Raw genomic sequence first — 20973 nt, forward strand, 5'->3', positions numbered from 1 at the left:
TTGTAGATCCACTTGCAGACTTGTGCACCCATTCACATACTCAAATACACTCTGATGCACCCATTCACCTACACAGTGACAACCTCATGCATCCATTTGTAGATCCACTCACACCCTGACTCATCTATTTAGAGAACTACTGACACCCTGATATAATCATTTGCAGATTCAGTGACATCCTGATGCACTCATTCGCAAATGAAATCACAACCTCACGCACCCATTTGCATACCCAGTCACAATTTCAGACACATATTTGCACAACTACTCAGATTGTCACTCACCCATTCGTATATCCAGTGTCAACCTGATGCACCCATTCACTGACCCAATCACAGCCTGATGCAGCTATTTGAACACCAAATCATGCCCTTATGCACCCATTGGTATACCCAGTGATTATGTCACCAACCCATTTGCAGATTCACTGAGACTGTGATTCCTCCATTTGCAGATGCACTCACACCCCGATGCACCCATTCACAGAGCTACTCACATCCTGATGCGCCCATTTGCAGATCTACTCACACCCTGATGCAGCCATTTGGAGACCCAATCACACCCTGACACACCCATTCTTATATCCTGTGACTACCTCATGTACCCATTTGTGGATCCACTGAAATTGTGGTGCACCCATTCGCAGATCCACTCAGACTGTGATGCACCCATTCGCACACCCACTCACAGCCTGAGACACCCATTCACAGACCCATTCACAACCTGGTATAGCTATACACAGATCCAGTCACACCCTAAAACACTGATTTGCAGGTGCAATTATACCCTCATGCACCATTGAAACATTCACTAACAGAGTGACACGCCCATTTAGAGATGTACTGATACTATGATGCAGGCATTTGGAGAAATACTGCCACTCTCAAAAAGAGTGATTGAAATTGAGATATATGAAGTGACAAAGAAACTCATAGATGTGTTTGTGCACTTGTTTAGAAACTAATCATTGGTGTTAGACATTTGAAATTGTTTGTATACATAGGTATGCATTTTGAAGGGGTTGCTGTGTATTGAATAGGTGCTTTTGTTTTCCATTTTCACTGCATAATCATGAATATCGCGATGTGGTCCTGATTATTTTGAAAATTAAAAAAATATATACTGATCCAGAAAATCATGAATAATATTAGGCAATAGGGTGGCCCTGAGAAGAGCCTTTGTGTTCATTGAATGTATGTTATAGCTGCATATAGGAGTAGATGCAGAGTTTCAGGTTTGAAACAAAAACTCTATTGCCTTCATCTGTAAAGTGCACACTATCACTTCTATGTATGCCAGGCACGTTAAAGCATAAGTTGTTGTATACACAGCCCATGTCATGGTCCCTGAGGAAAGCAGAAACAGTTTTATAATCATGTTCCTGGCTTTGTCAATCTGTGGACAGAATTGAGTAGACAAGTTCAAATTCTGCCTTTGTCATATGTTGGAATATACCAAGACAGTCTGAGGGAAAAGTGTCATCAACTGTGTAAAGGTATCTTTCATTAGGATTTCTAACCACAGTCAGTGTGCTGAGGTCAGCAATTCCCAACAGGTGGTCCAAACGGGTCTGTGATACATTCCCAGGGGGTCCACAGGCCTGGGACGACAGGAAGGCACTTCTCCAGCTGGGGTCTCTTGGCAGAATCGTGCGTGTTTCTATTTGTGCAGGAGTTGTAAAAGCACTGCAAAGTTCCTTGTACAACCAGCAGCTTTCTAGCGAAAATAAAAGTGTCATTAATGTACCTGCTGGGGAGAGATGGGTGTTTTGTCTAGTGTCAGTTTTGACTCATCTAAGGTAGCACAGATGATTAATATGCCTGCTGCAAAAAAACGTGTATCATGCAAAGAAAAGTATTTTAGGTGCATAGCATAGTGGGTTACTGCTTTTGTCACGGAGATTCTTCTATTGCTGTACAGTTCATAAGTTAGAATTGTAATCTAGCATAGTGAGTTTGCGCTTCTTTAGACCAGGCAGTCTTAGAAAATGGCTACCAGTGTGGATTGCATATGAATCCTACAGCTGGTACTCCCCCGTAAAGTGCTCAGACACCCTACATTGTTATTAGAGGTGCTATAAAACAAATGAATTACATTTGAAAGTGGGGCTATGGGGATATGAAAGGCCCTTATGGTTTTACTTCCTTTCCCAACCACATATTTATATGAAAAAGCTTTCTCAGATCTTATGTACCTAAAAAAATAAAAACAGAAATCGCTTGGGAAATGTAGAATTTGACCTGAGGATTCAACCTTCCTAAATGAAACCAAATATTGAAAAGTTAGTCGCGAAGATGCAGTGCCACCCTTCCCATTAACATGTTTCCATTTTTGCATATTTTTTCAATATAAAATAATTATATCATTAGTCATTCGAGTATTTGTTTGGTGAGCATTTGTTTGTGTATTCTTTGCAAATTACTGTTTTAATGTTTGAAATTTAAATTGTACAAATTGCTTGGGGGTCCCCGGCTTCCAGTAGTGATTGTGTGGGGGTCCGTAGGAGTCAAAAGTTTGGGAACCACTGGCCTAAGTCATTACCACCACAGTGCACAATCATGAGGTCAGGGGGTTGGTAATCTCTAATGCTTTTTATTAAAGGCAGCAATTGTCTTACTTCAACCCTCTCTAGCCAATTCAATTAATATCCACATTAGGCAGGCCACGTCCCTGTCAATGCCACTCTTTCTCACAGCCTCCTTAGACCAAAACACACAGCTGTGCCCAAAAATCCACACTCTAACCATTCTGACGTGAGGTAGAAGTAGCGATTAGGGGAAGGCTGGAGCTGAATGAAGCAGGAAATGGAATACAGATAAGATGGAGAGCTTGTTTAAAATAAAACATTCTTGAGGTTGGCTATTGTACAAATGAAGGTGACTGAAATTAGGTACTATGTTGAAAGAATTTGTAAGTAGTTTTTTCATTGGCTGTAGTGAAAATAAAGTATGTACTACAGACTTACATATGCTTTTGATTTTGTACAGTAAACCACACCTGCTGCTTATCATTTTGTAACTAATATGCCCCTTCTAAAACGTGCAGTGAACTTGTGACCTACTGGTTCTAGGGAGTTGCTATAGCCACTGTACTAAGTGTGTATTGGAGGTAGGGTCTTAAAGAGACAGTTCTGTGTTTGTAAAAATAAAAAGGATTACTACTCTTAAGTGTGTGACAGAGTTTACTTTCCTAAAGATGCATTTCTAATTAAATGTATTGTACTCTTAAGCTAATAGAACTATGAAGATAAATATCATTTTGCACACCTGTTTTATTTTGCAAATTAATCGCGATGATCGTGATTACACTGTGATTATGGATAAAAAGCCTACTATACTAACCTTTTTCAGAAAAATGCATGAAAGAGTTAACACAGATTAACCATTCAGATTTTGCCTTAGAAAAGTGAAAAATAAAAAGTATCTTTTCATTCGCTTACACGTCCTGTATCACAGAGTGCAAACTTGTAAAATTTGCTAGCTCTGGTTACTATGATTAAGAGTGCTCACCCACTCTTCTGCTTAGTTTTGACATTACCTAACAGTATAGAATATTTCTGATAAGAGAAAAAATATTTGAGCAACATTCTCAATTTTGAGGTATGTCTATTAGTTTTGATTTTGAGATAACAAAAGTGATTAGAAAGCATATGTGTATATGAGATTGTCGAAAAAGAGTATGAAATAAACAGAAAAGTATTTAAAACAGCTGAGATAATGTGTGTGTGGTACTGTGTGTACTTTTATGTATTCATTAATAGGTGACTATCATATGATTTCTCTGATCTGTGGAGTAAGTTGTGAGAGGTTGATTCACAATCTGTTCCATGCTTATTACAGATGTGCTGCTATACTGCATGGTCAAATTGTTAGACAAAAACTGTATGCTAAGGGTTAACCTTATATTTAACAATGTATTAGAAGATGTGAAAGTTTTACAAGTGTATAGATGATGTACTGCTCACAAAGATTGTTTTTCTTGGAATTCTGGGACTTTTAGTCTTACTTATTCCATTTTAGATACGGTCTATAAGAATCAGTATTGCAAGACAAAAATATGCACTATAGACATATATGAAGTATACCCCTGTATTCTGTCACATAGGTACTGAGGTATTTGTTGAGCAACTTGTGTACACGTTTATAGAGCCATACAGGTACTAAAACAGACACTCACATACAGGGAAATGAAGTAAAAACATCTCTGGCCAGTACTCTATCTAGACACCTACATTTACTGAAATATAAGACAAGGAGTGGCACAATCTCCTCTAGTATTTAGAGATATACTACTATAAGCATGGATACCCGTTTTCTGTAACAGATGGAATAAGGTATTTGTTCAGCCACTTATGTACAGTTTTAGAAAGCCATTCACATACTAAAATATGCTCTCACATACTATTCAATATTATAGAAAATGTTCTGGTGCTAATACAGGTAAACAGCTACATGCAGTGAAATGTATAGGGAAGTAGTAACATAATGTACTCACTTATCCACACAAATGTTTTTTCATCATAAGTGAGGCCTACTAGTGAATAGCTTCTCTGTGCTGTGTCACTGTTCACTGAAACTGGCCTCTAAAATGTATTTGTGAAGTGTAAAATTCATGTTTTAATGGAAATATCTGTTCAATATTTATGTGTAAAAGGTCCCAGGAATGTATTACAAAAGTGTTAGAATAGGTCTGGGTAAATTATAGGTCAGCTTTCTATACTTACATATGTTCTTACAATTAATAGTGAGTTGCTTGTGTACTACAATGATAGTAGCTGTAGATAGAAAAGGACTTTTTTTAAAACATGTGTGATGTCTCATAGTGCAGATGGTATCTATCCTCACCCACCTGCACATTTTCATGGCATGTACTACATATTTCTAAGTAATCAAATGCATATTAAACTGTATATTACTCCTTTGTGATATTTCATTGTGCTAGTAGAGGTAGATAGCTACATTCAATCACATATTTGGGGAAGTAGTCACACATCTTTTCATGTATCCAAGAAAATTACTGCTTTCCTAAAAGTTGAGGCCTAGTACTAAAAACACAGTATGTGGCTGTTAGTGAAAACTAGAATAGGTCTGTAAAAAGTGTTTTTTGAAGTCTTGAAGTGATGTTTTAGTGCAAATTTCTCACCTCTGTGGCAATATTTTCATGTATGTAGACAAAACTGCCATTGAGAAGGGTGAGGCTTAGTAGTGCAGAGGCCGTCTGTGTTCTGTCATTCAACACTGAAAATGGCATGTAAAACTACGCTGTGAAGTCTGTACTCATCAGGTAGCAGTAGTAATTCATATCTGTGATATGTTGTATGTATGCCATCAAGCATGGTGGGACCTGATTAAGAAAAGAGCTTTTCACTTTTACAGAGTTAGCCGTGCACTTTCAGACTTCTAACTGCATACAGTATTTCACTCATCAAGGAACTGACATTCATCTTTCCAAAGCATGGGATGCTATGTGTCAGCTTGTGATAGAGAAACAGAGATACTTGTACACAAGGGGGGAGTGAGCAAAATGCTTATCATCCCTGCACTGTTCGGCCCATTACATCCTGGCAAATACAGTACACAAGGTTGCTGTACTTTCTCAGCAAAGTTGGTGCAGATAGTGTTGTTATCTGTAGACATGTGCTTGAGTTTAGGCCTTTATTAGTAGAGAGCATACAAAGGTCATCTGGGGTTTCTGGTATACTACCCAAGTCTTCACAGTACATCTCCACAAGCACACAGGTGCATACCAGGTGAGCTTGTCAGCTAACTGGTTGAAGGCATCATTTTAAACACATGGAGGGTGCAATAGACAGCCTCTTATCTCAGCAGAATGCAACCCATTGCATCCTAGTAAATGCAGTATGCTTACTTTAAAGTTGCTGTAATTTTTCACCAATGTTGGTACAGGTAGTGCTCTTATCTCTAGACAAGTCGTTCCGGGTTTAGGCATTCATCGGTAGAGAGCAGAAGTAGTGAAAGCAAAGGAAAGTAATCTGGGGTAACTGGTATGCTGCCAAAGTGTTCACAAATAACAGTAACTCTCTACAGGCACACAGGAGCATCCCAGGTGAGCTTCTCAGCTCATTCACTCAAAGAAGCTTTTAAGCACAAGGGGGATGGATCACGCTGCCTCTCTTCCCAGCACTGGTCGCCCCATTGCATCCTGGTAAATGCAGTATGCTTACATCAAAGTTGCTGTGGTTTTCCATCAAAATTGGTGCAGGTAGTAGTCTTATCTCTAGACACATACTTCTGAGTTTAGCCCTTCATTTGTTGGTATATGTCCATCCAGTTATGTATAGAATGTACAGATTTACAGAGTCATACAGGTACTAAAACAAGCAGTTACATACTGGAAGATGTACTAAAAATCTCATATTACTACTAAAGCAGGCAGTTAAAATCTCTCAGATATATAGGCAACTCCTCAAACATTATATTCAAACATTATTTTCATGTATGTAGACAAATACTGCCTTTCAGAAGGGGGAAGCCTAGTATAGTACATCATGTCTGTGCTGTGCCAGTCGACACAGAAATAGGCCTGTAAAACTCCTTTATGAAGTCTGACACTCATCAGTTAGTGTTAGTATCTCACGCCTATATGTTGTATGTATGCCATCAAGGACGGTGCAATATCATTCAGAAAGCTGCTTTTTACATTTAGACAGTTAGTTGTGCACTTTTAGACAAGCACTGCATAGATTATAGCACTCAGCAAGGAACTGAAATTCATGTTTCCAAAGTATGGATGTTCTATCTCATCCTCTGACAGAGAAACAGAGACACTTATACAGAAGAGGGGAGTGACCACACTGCTTATCATTCCAGCACAGTTCACCACATTCTATCCTGGTAAATGCAGAATGCTCACTTAAAAATTGCTGTACTTGTTCAGCAAAGTTGGTGGAGATAGTGCTGTTATCTGTAGTGATGTGTTTTTTGAGTTTAGGCTTTCATCAGTAGTCAGGAGAAGTAATAGAGAGCAGACAAAAATCATCTGGGGTTTCTGGTATGCTACCCAAGGCTTCATAGTACGTCTCCACAAGCACACAGGTGCATTCCAGGTGAGCTCGTCAGCTCATTGGCTGAAGGTATGGATCCTATATCTCAGCCACTGGCAGAGAAAAATACACTTTTATATCCACTGACATACTCAGAAAGCACTTACATATGGAGCAATATCAAAGGCAATTACAGACATACTAAGATACTCCTGTATATCCTAAGAGAGCAGCTGAGCTATATATTCTGCCACTTACGTACACATTTATAGAGTAATATACATACTAAAACAGGCCGTCGTATACCAACATATGTTCTTAAATATCTCTTGCGGTACTAGAGGTAGATTAACTTAGTTACAGATGCAATTACTGGCAAAAAATGTTTTTGTATGCAGACAAATATTCCTTTTCTAAAGAGTGAGGCCTACTAGTACAAAGGCTATGTGCACTGTTCCAGTGGCCACTGAAATTGGTTTGTAAAAGTGCTTTCTGTATTTTGAAACTAACCTCTTAGTGCAATTACATATTTAAAATAATAATCTACCTTTTTTTATTTTTCAGATATCACCATTCTTCTTACCTACATACATTTACCATGCCACTGAAAACTCAGAGAAGAAAGAAACAGAAATAACAATATTACTTTATTAGGACTGAGGAGCAAAAGGCACAACCTGCAGAAAAAGTAGCAAAATTAAAAAGAGCTGCTGGTAAGAGAACAGAGATTTCTTAAAATACTATGCCATCAAATTGACCCAAAGCAAAATGAAGTGCACAAGAGACTAAGTTTCAGGTCAACTAAAAAATTAGTTATACTACATGATGTCAGATGTACAAAATTCCACAAGGAAGCAACCTGTATAACTAGAAAGCAGCGCCAATTTAAGGAAATAAGAGTTAGAATGTTCCGTAGTAGGATAATACATAATTTAATGAAAAGTATGTAGAAGTATAAAAAAAGGAGAGAAGCTGCGAGACAAAAGGAATGTGTTGAGAGTATAGTTGATAAGGCCTTTGCTCTAAAGAGGAAGTTATTTTTATTTCGAACAGAATGAAGACACTAGATAAAATAGTATTGTGCTTGAGAAAAAAAAGTAAAAAGAAATGGAAACATACATCTAGTATTGAGCGTTTCTTTAATGAAGAAAGCTATTTCCAAGAGAACAGACTACTGAACGCTTTTATGAATTGCAGAAGAGGTTCCAGGAAGGCGTAGAGAGCCCCCCTGTTTGCAAATGGAATTGTAGCAGTATTTCTAGTGTTTGTCAGGAATCAATTTACACAGTCAGAAAATGTTTACGTATTTTTCCATGCAAAAGTCTTAAACAGAGAATTGCAATTTTGCAAAGTATAGATCCATGCAGAGTTAGAAAATATACAAATCTATTGGGGTTTTCACTAGCCTGTTTGTCGAAGAAAGTGTGCCAAAGTGTACACCACTCAAGAATGAAACCTTTAGTTAGGAGGCTGTACCATGTGAAGACTCCTGCACTATCTTTAGGGGAAATGAATAGAGCTTTTTTGCATGGAACAGTAGCAGAGGTAGAAACGATTTGTGATGATATGCATTTCCGCTTTTTTGGAACTCAAGAGGAGTGTAGAGAAAATAAAGAGTTGGAATTTGCAGGTGTCGCAGAACAGGAGATATATATCACTGTAGATAACTTTCATGAAGTGATTAGAACATTTAAAACAGTCTGTTCAGAAAAAACAGACTTTATTTGCATATGTTGTAGACACACTCACTTATTATATCTTCAAAAACTGAAGAATAGAACAATTGGGAATGGAGAGAATGTGCAGCTTATTTGTAAAATAACACTTTGAGTGTTGCAAACAACAAATCATATGTAAATATTGTTATAATAAATTAGAGAATAAAATATCAGCTAGAGAAGTGTATAACAAGTTAGAACTAGTTTCTATTCCAGAAGAACTGCAAGACTTGAATATTATATTCAATATACATGAGTCTAAACCTATACAATAAATACACCCATTTCAAGCAATTGCTTGTATGGAGTCAAAGAGAGAAAAGCCACCTGCAACTGATCTCCAAAAGGGTTTAAACAGTAGATGTGTTTATTTGCCATTAGATTATAAAAAGAATGTTGAAAATATTGGTATGAAAAGAGATTTGGAAGAGGGGCGTGTTATTCTAGTCAAAGAGTAAAGAGATATGGCAAGAGTTAGTAGATGTTACCAAAGTTAAGAAAGCAACATCATATCTGGTACAAAATAATTTTTACTACTGAAATGTAGATTGTCTTCAAGATACTTCACATATAGGTGATGATACAGTAGAATCAAGAAGCTTAATTGAAAAGGTGAATCGAACAAAAACAGAATAAATATATGAACACTACAGCATTCATTCTGTACATTCTAAGGAGAGTATAGGAGATGCTATTGAACTATTTCAAATGAAAAAAGCAAAAGGGGCTCCATTAACTGTGTGGGAGAAAAGTATAGAAGCTCTTTGCTTCCAACAACTGATTCCTACTGGAGTAGGTGGTAGGTATGATGATTGGCCTGTACAAATACCAGCAGCTGAATACAGGTCAACTAAACTTTATAGAACACCCTAGATTTCGACAATGTATTCCTTCTTTATTTCATCTACTATTTGAGAGTGACCTGTCTAGATTATCCTATGCCGTTACTCACATTCTAACAATAGGAGTAAATCTGCAGGATCACACAACAAGGGAATTTGTTGATAAAATTCATAAAAAGTTGAACACCTCGGGTACAAATTATTCAATTTGAAGGCGTGGTACAAATGAATATTGGTATAGTTGCCATGGTGAACTAAAATGTATGTTAAGAAATCTAGGATGACTTACTTGGTTTGTGACACTCAGTTGTGCTGAGTATGCATGGGATGATCTTCTTGATTTTTTACGTGAAACAAACTCAAACATAAAAGATATCACTTTGAAAACACCAGAAGAACTCTGTTCATTGGACCTGGCTAACGTTTGCAGATATTTTAACCGTTGATTTCATGCAATGATGGCTTTCATCTGTAACAAAACAAATGTAATACTTGGCGAAGTTACTGATTTCTTTTGGCAGAAAGAGTACCAAGCTAGAGGTGCTCCACATATTCACATGCTGTTAAGGGTAAAAGATGCACCAAAGTTTGGAACAGACAGTGATGACACTGTCTTGTCTTTCACTGAACAGTATGTGACATGTGGTATACCAAAAGAAACTCAGAAAAGTGCTACAATTTCAAACTCACAGATGTGGTAAATACTGTTGTACAAATCAAAAGCAAAATTGTATATATGATGTTGGTTTGGATTTCCACGTCCTGTTATCTCAGAAGGAAGAATGAGTAGCTTTGTGTCTGCAGTGAGACACACCTTGACACGGAAATCGTAAACAAATAGGCAGAACATCATAAGAACAGAAGTTTCAAATTATATAAATGACTAAAACCCTGTTTTGCTAAAGATGTGGAATGCAAAAATGGGTATATAGTTTGTTGCAGATAATTTGATTGCTGTAGCTTGCTATGTCACTTCTTACATAACTAAGGCAGAAAAGTCAGAGATTAAGATGATGTTGGAAGAGATTTCAGCAGAAAAGAGTCTCACCAAACAAATTGTACAATTGTAAATTGAAAATGTGTAGGCACAAGGAAACTGGATCTTATGAATGCACAGGTAGGTTGAGCTCTGCAAGTTTGTTCTCAAAGTCTAGAGGAATTGTGTGGATAAGCTTAGGCCTTGCCAACAGTCGTAACAGAGTATTAAAGATATTACCAAAAATTGAGTATCTTGCAGAAGTTGATCCTGAGAGTACAGACATTCTAAAGAGTAACATGTTGGATACATACTACCCAAACAGAAGTGTACATCTTGAAAACATGTGTTTGTATGGAGTACTTCACAATTACACATATAAAGCTAATGTTACTGAAAACATTGAAGATGGAAAATTTGCACTTACTGGATGCAATGGCTGTTTGCCTAGGACATAACAAAGGAAATCTAATGAATCACAGGGAATTTAGTTGCCAAACTCCAGGCAGAAAACAACTTTTCTACTTGGCCCTTTTCCAACTCTTCAAACCATAGAGAAATGAATCAGACCTATTTGGGCACTATGATTATTATGAAGATTCATTCAATGCTGTAAAAGATACCATTCAATGTTCTCTGTTTACAACATACTTGCATATGTTAAAATATGAGGTGGCGCAGGAAGAAACCATCGCTGCTGAAATAGCCAGTGAGAGTTTGCAGAGGAGCCAACGTTCTGCACCAGGAAGTCAAGATTCTCTTGGAGAACCAATCATTCAAAATGAGGCAGATAATATCAGAAATTATCTGGTGAAGCTTGCCATGAAGTATCGGGAATATTGAAAAAGATGACCTTTCTCATCATTGATAAAGTGGATGAATATACTGCTCGCAGATGTTAAAATATGAGGAAGCGCAGGAAAAAAATGTTGCTGCTGAAATAGCTTGGGAGAGTTTGCAGAGGAGCCAAAGTTCTGCCCCTGACAAGTCAAGATCCTCTTGGAGAACCAATCATTCAAAATGAGACAGCAATAGCTATGAACAAGGTGGAGATTGCCTTGCAGCAGGCAAATGTGGATTTGTAACAGTTAGTGGATCAATTGAACAGTGTACAGAGAGAAATTGATAATGAAGTTAAAAGTAAAATAGAGCATGAGAAAGAACTATGTGAATGCCCTACATATAAACCAATATTATTGTACATCAGTGGACAAGGTGGTACTGGCAAAAGCTTCCTATTTAATGTTCTCACTAGTTATTTACAAAAGACTGGTGATTCAAATTTGTCATATGTAGTAACAGCATCAACGGGGTTAGTTGCTCGTTACAGTAAAAGAATTACTCTGCATCAACTACCGATGTTCCCTATTGAACATGAAAATTAACTTGAATATCAGAAATTATCTGGTGAAGCTTGCCATGAAATATCAAGAGTATTGAAGAAGATGACTTTTCTCATCATTGATAAAGTGAATGAATATACTGCTTGCTTTTACATGCTTACGGATGCAGCAGGTTTAAAGAACAAACTATGATGTACTTTTTGCATTTAATTGTCTTTAGAGACCTACTTCAACTCACTCCTGTAAAAGGACAACCAATTTTTAAAACTCTTCTGCATAATGAAACAAGGAATTCCCCAGGAAGTATTGGTAACATGAACATTTGGTTAAACTCTGAGTACAAAGAATTAGCAAAAAATATGTGGCAAGCATCTGATATGAACTATGCAGAGATACTCAAAGACATTAGAGTAGGATTTCTCACAAAACAGGGGAATCGTGCTTTGAAAAGCCGGTTACTCTGTTATCTGTTCCCATGTGGCATTATTCCTGTATAACTCCTGTTCAGTTTCATCAAAGAACAGAAATCAATAGTTTATTTAATGCCAACACTTCAAGAGTGCTCTAATTTCAATAAGAAACTACCACATGTTAGAAATTATAGCTATTGAAAAAATGGAGCATTAAGGAGTCACAAAACTACAGGTAGGAAAACTACAAGCAAAGTTTGATTCTTTGGAGAAATCAGTATCCCAAACTGCAAGATTAGAGAAGCATTTCCGTGTCTGAAAAATCAGTCAAGTTATTTTACAACACAATTTAAATATTGAAGAAGGCTTAGTAAATGGTGCAATGGGTAAAGTTGTTGATTTCATTAGTTTTCTAAATAGAGACAAATTAGAATACTTGGCTATAAAGTTTGATCAGATAGGTAAAGTGAAGAAGATTGGCCGGTTTGTTGTATGGTTTTTATTTGTAAAAGACTTATATATCCGACGCCAACAGTTTCCTCTGTGTTTAGCATATGCAGTGACCATCCCTGAATCATAAGGTTTAAGTGTACATGCAGCTTTTGTTAAAGTTTGACGTTCTGTATTCAAAGAATGAATGTCATAAGTAGCGGAGTCAAGAATTAGAACTTTGTCGGGATTGTTTTTGATTGACTTTGATGCAAGTAAAGTTAGTGCTGATGTTAGCTTTGTAAGAGAATGCATCCGGTTAAGAAGTCCATATGCTCCTCATTTAGGCCAGTATCTAGTTTATGAGAAACACATACTCTCCACGAAGCAGAAGATGACAAAGCAAACTACGGACATTCAAGAAAAGAAAGGAGAGAATGACAAGACAAAGAGTGCTAAGAAGAGGGAAGTGGATAATGATGGTGAATTAGTTGGTTACCAATTGGAAAAAGGCTAAGGTGTCAACTGCTATGCAAATGTTGTTCTCAATGTACTGTCCCATTTACCCCATGTAGTAAACCAAATTGAACAAAAGTTAGATAAGAAAATGTGTTGTTCACTATATAATTTGCTGCAACATTTAAGAAGAGATAGAACTATAACACACTGCTTCAGGGATTCAATATGTTTTAGGCACATGTAAAGGATCAATAACATTTACTCTCAACATTTAACAAGATGCACAAGAATTTGGTATGGTCATCTTTGGAGTCTTAGAAGAAGGAGAAGTAAATATTGATGATGTATTTCGACTCAGTTACAAATGGGACCATCAGTGTGAAGGCTGCTCATTTACATCTACCACTGAGATCAATTCTGAACAATTTCTTTATTTAACAATAGCAGATTCAAAAACTGTGCATTTTGAGAAACTGTACAGAAATGCTATGACTTATCCAAACTGCAGAACTGACCTTATTTCTATATTATGTCTACAGAGAACATGAAAATATGTTATAGTAATGCTACAATGATGCAGACCACATGATTCAATATTGGAAACTCAAATTACAAATCTTAAAAGCTGGACAAATATCAATTTCTGGAAGAACTTTTGCTACTTTGGCTATCTTCTTTCATGAAGGAGTGTATACGACCTCTGGACATTGCACTGTATATTTTAAAAACAAAATTGGATTGACAGAATTTAATGACAGCGACCTGAAATACAAAGCAAAACTTCAGTTCAAACTACAAACCTCATGTCTTCGGTTTCTTCAACCAAAGTTCTAAGAAAATATTATGCTACAAAAATACTGTACCATGTTTTGTCTACATATTTCAGCTCTTGTTTAGACATACAACCTAATATGGGTAATGCTTTCAAAAATCATTGTCATGTATCAAGAGCCCTAATGATATTCAATAAAGGAATTGATATATCAAATAAACACAACGCTGTCTAAACAAACTGTAAAAGTGGAACAACATACTGAAATTGAAGCAGCTCTATCTTAAAACAATAACATTTCTTCAAAAGTTTTAGAAAAGTCCCCTTTTGTTTCTTTAACTACACTCCTACATCCTAATTGAAGATAAAAACTAATAATGAAATGTTGTATATATTGATTGTCAACATCTTATACATCATTTGGCCTACCACAGATTGTTTTTCAGAAGGATTCCCAAAAAAGAATACCAGGTATAATTATTGAAGAAAATAGCAATATCTAGTTGTTTAGATTACTGTAGTAACTAGAGAGTAAGTCACTAATTAAATTAACCCCTTCACTGCTGGGCCTTACCCCCCCCCCCTCCACCCACTCCCAGTGCTGAGCCCGTTTTTGGCTATTTAGGGTAGTTCGCACTTAGGCCTTCATAACTTTTTGTCCACATAAGCTATCCATGTCAAATGTGCGTTGTCCTTTTCCAACAGCCTAGGGATTCTAAAGATACCCAGAGTTTTGTGGGTTCCCCTGGAGGAGACCAAGAAATTAGCCAAAATACAGCAAAAAAATCTTTTTTTTCCAACAAATGGGTAAAAAGGACCACAGAAGAATGCTTGTCATTTGTTCCCTGAAAATGGCATCAACAAGGGGTTTACGGTACTAAAATCACTATCTTCCCAGCTTTCAAGATCAGGCAGACCTGAATCAGAAAACCAGTTTTCAACACAATTTAGGCATTTCACTGGGACATACCCCATTGTTACTATTTTTTGTGCTTTCAGCCTCTTTCCAGTTACTGATAGAAATTGGTTTCACACCCATGATGGATCCTGGAGAGATAAACATTTCTGAAAAGTAGACAACATTTTCAATTCAGCAAGAGGTCATTTGTGTACATACTATAAGGTGGTTTTCCAACAGAAAATAACAGCTAAAATAAAAGATATTGAAATTGAGCTAAAAAAAAAAAACAGCAGTTTTTCTCCTTGGTTTACTCTGTAATGTTTTACTACTATGTCATATTTTTAAAAGCAATATACCATTACGTCTGCTGGACTACTAGGGTTGCGGGGATATATAGGGCTTGTAGGTTCATCTAGGACCCTAGGTACCAAGAGCCAATAAATGAGCGACACCAAGCAATGGGTTTCATTCTATACTGGGTATACAGCAATTCATTTGGTGAAACATAAAGAGTGAAAGATAGGTACCAAGAAAACATTTGTATTTCAAAATGGGCACAAGATAAGGTGTTGAGAAGCAGTGGTTATTTGCACATCTCTGAATTCCGGGGTGCCCATACTAGCATGTGAATTAAAGGGCATTTCTCAAATAGATGTCTTTTTTACACACTGTCTTACATTTGGAAGGAAAAAATGTAGAGAAAGTCAAGGGGCAAGAACACTTGTTCTGGTATTCTGTGTTCCCCCAAGTGTCCCGATAAAAACAGGATCTCACTTGCGTGGGTAAGTCTAATGCCGGCGACAGGAGCGCTACATGGACACATCACATTTTTACATTGGAAACTGATGTGTTGTTTGGAAAGTGCCTAGCTGTGGATTTTGGCCTCTAGCTCAGCCAGCACCTAAGGAAACCCACCAAACCTGTTCATTTTTTAAAACTAGACTCCTAGGGGAATCCAGGATGGGGTAATTTGTGACACTCTCACCAGGTTCTATTACCCAGAATCCTTTGAAAACCTCAATAGTTGGCCAAAAAAAACACTTTTTCCTCATATTGCGGTAATAGAAAGTTCTGGAATCTGAGAGGAGCCACAAATATCCTTCCACCCTGCATTCCCCTAAGTCTCCCGATAAAAATGGTACCTCACTTGTGTGGGTAGGCCTAGTGCCTGCGACAGGAATAGATCACACAAGGATCAATGTTGGTCCTTACATGAGGGCAACTGTTGACCCTGGGGTGATCCACTCCTGACACAGGCACTAGGTAAAGGCACTCAAGTGGGGTATCGCTTTCATCAGGACAGGTGGGAAACACTGGGTGGTAAGAATTTTGTGGCTCCCAGCATATTCCTGTAGTTTGTGTGGCAGAAATGCAAGAAAAAAGAGTTTTTATTCAACATTTCAGCTTTGCAGGGCATTCTGGGTAAGACAACTTTGGGGAATCCACACAAGCCACACCTCGGATGTCTAGTTTCCAGAAATGTCTGAGTTTAGTTTCCCTGTATGGCCGCCGAGCCCAGGACCAAAAACACAGGTGCCTGCCTCACAAAACCAGTTTGTTTTGTGATAGATAATTTTGATGTCTCCACAACACGAATTAGGCAGTGGAATTTGGGGCTGAACTAAATTGTGGAGCTCCCAAGAGAGCACACTCTCTTTGCTTGCCACTACATGCACCTGCTCTCTGGGTTGGACTAACCTGCTATTGTCCCACTGCACAGACTGTGCTTGCGAAGGGACAGAAGGACTGTCCTCATCACCTCCCTCACAATCACTGGAAGAGGAGTTATCGAATGGGACTCCTCAGCCTGAAAAATAACTTCCAGAGTCTGCGCCATTGCCCTATCCCTCAGATGCTGTCTAAGTCTCTGATCCTACGTCAGAGCTGTCCTCTATAACCCGAGTTAAGGCTTGAGCAGCAGTCATCCAACGAGATGCCATCTCTGCTGCTGGCTAAACTCTCGCTCTAAAACAGTGGCCTATGTAGACAGTCACAAAATTGCTGGTGGGTGTGTGTGACAACAGTAAAGGTCACCTTACCTTCACTTCTTCCCTCAATCAGCATGTTCTCTCAAGACACTCAAAACAAAACAAAAAAGACACACTATTACATGACCTTGTCACATACCAATCGTCATAGTCTTTAGCGCCTCTAGCGCCCAGTCCAACAAGACTCTCCCCTTTCAAACGAGGCCTTCTCGAATGTTGGAAAGGCCGTTTGGGGCTGTTTTCCCCACCAGAGCAGGAAGCGGCCATAAGGCCGCTTCCTGCTCTGGTGGAGAAAACAAACAGTGACACTCTGACGTCCCAAAGGGGCGAGAGACACGGAAGATCTTCAATGTCTCCAGGGGTATTTTTAAATTTGAAAAAAATACTCGGGTGCGACACACCTGAGGATTTTTTTACCCCCTCCCTGGTGTCGGCCACTGGTCGTGACCCGCACCAGGGAGGTAGAGTGGGCATGGGCCAGTGGCCAACGCCCACCCTGTAGGGGTTGAAGAGAAGTAGTGAGTGCAATGCATAGTGTCACTTATTTGTTGTTACCTACTGTGCAGATTTGTTTTATTTTTTCAATCCATTGATTGTTTTTTCCCTCTCTGTTCGAAGATGAAACTCTATGCAAAGTATAAAATCTGAGAACAGTGAAAAAATACAACTGATGCTTTACCTACAGTGTAATAATGCTTTACAGTAATACAATGAATATTATTGTGCTTCTGTAACTAAAATGTTTAAATACTAACACAGCTTTCTGTTTTGTTTTTTCCCAAGAGTTGCTGCAGTTCGTCAATGTTACATGTCTTAAGAGTTCTGGAAGCAATACATATTGCTCAGAAATACGACGCAGGCTACTTTTAATCACTCGTACACTACTCATACACTCAGTGACATACACATCCACCACTCGTACAGTAGTTCAGTCACTCATATATGATTCATACACTCAGCAAGTAATACATACACTGATACACTCACTTCTACATATGCAGAAAATGCAGTCAATCATCCAAATATGTACTTATCACTCATTCATGTATCCTACATTCTATAATGCACTTAGCCACCCAAATACCACTAACATACTTACTCACTCCCCCATAGACATACTCATACACTCAGTCATTCACCAATATATTTACTCATGTACTCATTGAACAAGTATACACTACTCACACACTGAGTCACTCACCCATACATGCACTCAGTCACTCACCAATACACAACTCAGGCACTCACTCTGTTGCCCATACATGAACTTTTGTGCTTAGTCAATCATCCTTACACACACTCATGCACTTAGTCAATCACCCTTACACACCACTCACAAACTCACAGTCACCCATACATGCAATCATTCACTCAGTGAATCAACCACACACCACTCACATACTCAATCAATCACCCTTTCACCTCTCATGAACTCACTCGGCCATTCATGCATTCAAGCAGTTACTTAATCACCTGTACATGTACTCATACATTCACTCAATCACCCATACATCACTCATGCACTCATCCACTCACACATACATGCACTCACTCTCTCACCCATACATGTACTGATGCACTCAGTCTATCAACCTCGCAGACAAACATGCACTTAGTCAATCACCCTTACACAACACTCTTGTACTCACTCACTCATGCACACAGTCATCACTCAGTCAGCCACACATACACACACTCATGCACTCGCTCATCCATACATGCCCTCAGTCGCTTATACATCTACTCAAACACTCAGTCACTCATACAGCACTCACAGGATCACTCATCTATGCATGTGCTCATGCACTCACTCAATCACCCTTACACCACCCATATACTCAGTCAGTCACCCATTCAGCTCTCATAGATTCACTTGTCTATACATGCACGCATGCAGTCACTCATACATGCAGTCATACACTCACTCAATCATCCATACACCACTCATTCACTCACTCACCCAAGCACTCATTCACTGATGCATACACCACTCACGCACCCACTCTCGCCCATACATGTACTCATGCACATAATCACACTTACAAACACTCATGCACTTAGTCAATCACCCTTACTTACACTCATGTAGTCAATCACTTACCCTTAAAAACCACTCATGCACTCACTTATACACAGTCATCATTCAGTCACCCATACACATACACTCATTCATTCACTCAATCACTCATAAATGCACTCACACAATCACACATAGTCCACTCATGCACTCACTTACCCATACATGCAATCATGCACTCACTCACTGATAGTTGCACTCATGCCCTTAGTCAGTTCTACATGGACCACTTATGCACTCAATCAATCACCTATTCACCGCTGATGCACTAACTCAGTCACTCACTCATATATCCACTAATGCGCTCAATCATCCATACACCACAGATACAGTCACTCACTTACCCATATATACAGTCATACCGTCAGCAATCACCCATTCACCACTCAAAGTCACACACCCATATATACACTCATGCAGACAATCACTTGTGCATGCACTCATGCACTCACTCAATCACCCACACACCACTCATGTACTCACTCCCCCATATATGCACTCATGCACTCCCTCACCCATACACCACTCAGGCACTCACTCTGTCGCTCATTCATGTACTCATGCACTTACTCAATCACCCTTACACACACTCATGCACTTAGTCAATCACTCTTACTCACCACTCATTCACTAATACATGCATTCATCACTCACTCACCCAAAAAGATACTCATGCACTCACTTACCCATACATGCATTTATGGAGCCTGTCAATCACACATACACCATTTGTGTAGTCAACTAATCACCCATTCACCACTTTTGCACTCATTCAGTAACTCACTCATACATTCACAAATACACTCAATCACCCATACACCACTCATACACTCACTCACCCATACATGCATTCATCCACTCAGTGAATCATCCATATATTCACTCATGCAGTCATTCAACCACCCATACACCACTCCTGCACTCACACTTACATGCACATGTGCACTAACTCACTCACCCATAAATGCACTCATACACTCGGTGAGTCGCACACACCAATCACATACCGACTCACTTACTTAATACAGCCATTAATGTACCCATTCGCTTAAATACAATGATACATTCAGTTACTCACCAAAACATGCACTCACACACTTACTTACCCATAGATGCACTCATTCAGTCACGCATTTTCCAACATTAGACTTCTGCACTAATTGAGTTAGGGATGCATATACTCCTGCAGTCACTTAGTCATCCATAGACACACTCATACAGTTTATCTTCCTTTTTCAACCATGAAAGGCAGTTCTAATAAGAACCCTCTTTTTTCTGGAATTTTGTTCGTAGTTTTTTTGTAGTTTTATGACATTTTGCAGTTTTGTTTCTCAAATATAAAATGGCAAATGGGAAAACTAATTACCACGAACAACTGAAACTGGGGAAATACCTTCAACTAAAAAAAAAAAAACCTCAGCATTGATGGTCCGTTGCAGTCTGAGGAAGAACTTTTCATAGACTTCTCTCTTACGTTTTAACACCTTATGGTATTTAAGGCAGAAGCTTCCTATTTACTTTAGTTCAGGTGCTTTGTTTCAAAGCTGGTTCTGTATGTTAGTAGGTATACGATCACCAGGTGTCACCATTTGAGCTTGTGATGTACTAGGCTCACCTTCACTGCGTTCTCGCCAAGCCCTTGCCAGACACCTACTGTGGTAGGCGTTTGGGTGGTAAAGGTGCTCATGGTACCACACGAATACTTCTTTGAAGTGCCACTGGATAAGACTTTGTTACATACGGTGCACTGGATCAGATTTGCAACTGTTTTGCTCTCCCCCGATGGTATAGTGAAGAAGTCCCATGCAACTGACTGTTTTATTGTATGGGGTTCTTCTTCTGAAGAACTTTCTTCTTGGTGCTCAGCAGTGTCTTCCCCAGTACCATCAGATGCCATTTTAATATTTGAAAATAAAAAATAAAATACAAAATAACATTCATCATGAAGTTAATTTAGAGCTCCAAAAGAACTCCCGCCAAGCAGCTGAGGTGAAAACAAAAGAAAACTGGGTGTGCTCTTCCTGTTCAAGAGACAGAGACAGAGAACTGGCTTAC

The 20973-nt window shown here is 38.6% G+C and overlaps 1 long non-coding RNA gene across 1 annotated transcript in view; it reads right to left on the minus strand.

Moving 5' to 3' along the window:
- LOC138257652 (uncharacterized) overlaps positions 1–20973 on the minus strand; it is a 1190164-nt gene that overhangs the window by 1060967 nt on the left and 108224 nt on the right. The gene's annotated exons all lie outside the window — the stretch shown is intronic.

This window comes from Pleurodeles waltl, chromosome 1_1 (genome assembly GCF_031143425.1).
Source record: "Pleurodeles waltl isolate 20211129_DDA chromosome 1_1, aPleWal1.hap1.20221129, whole genome shotgun sequence".
Classification (NCBI taxonomy): Eukaryota; Metazoa; Chordata; class Amphibia; order Caudata; family Salamandridae; genus Pleurodeles; species Pleurodeles waltl.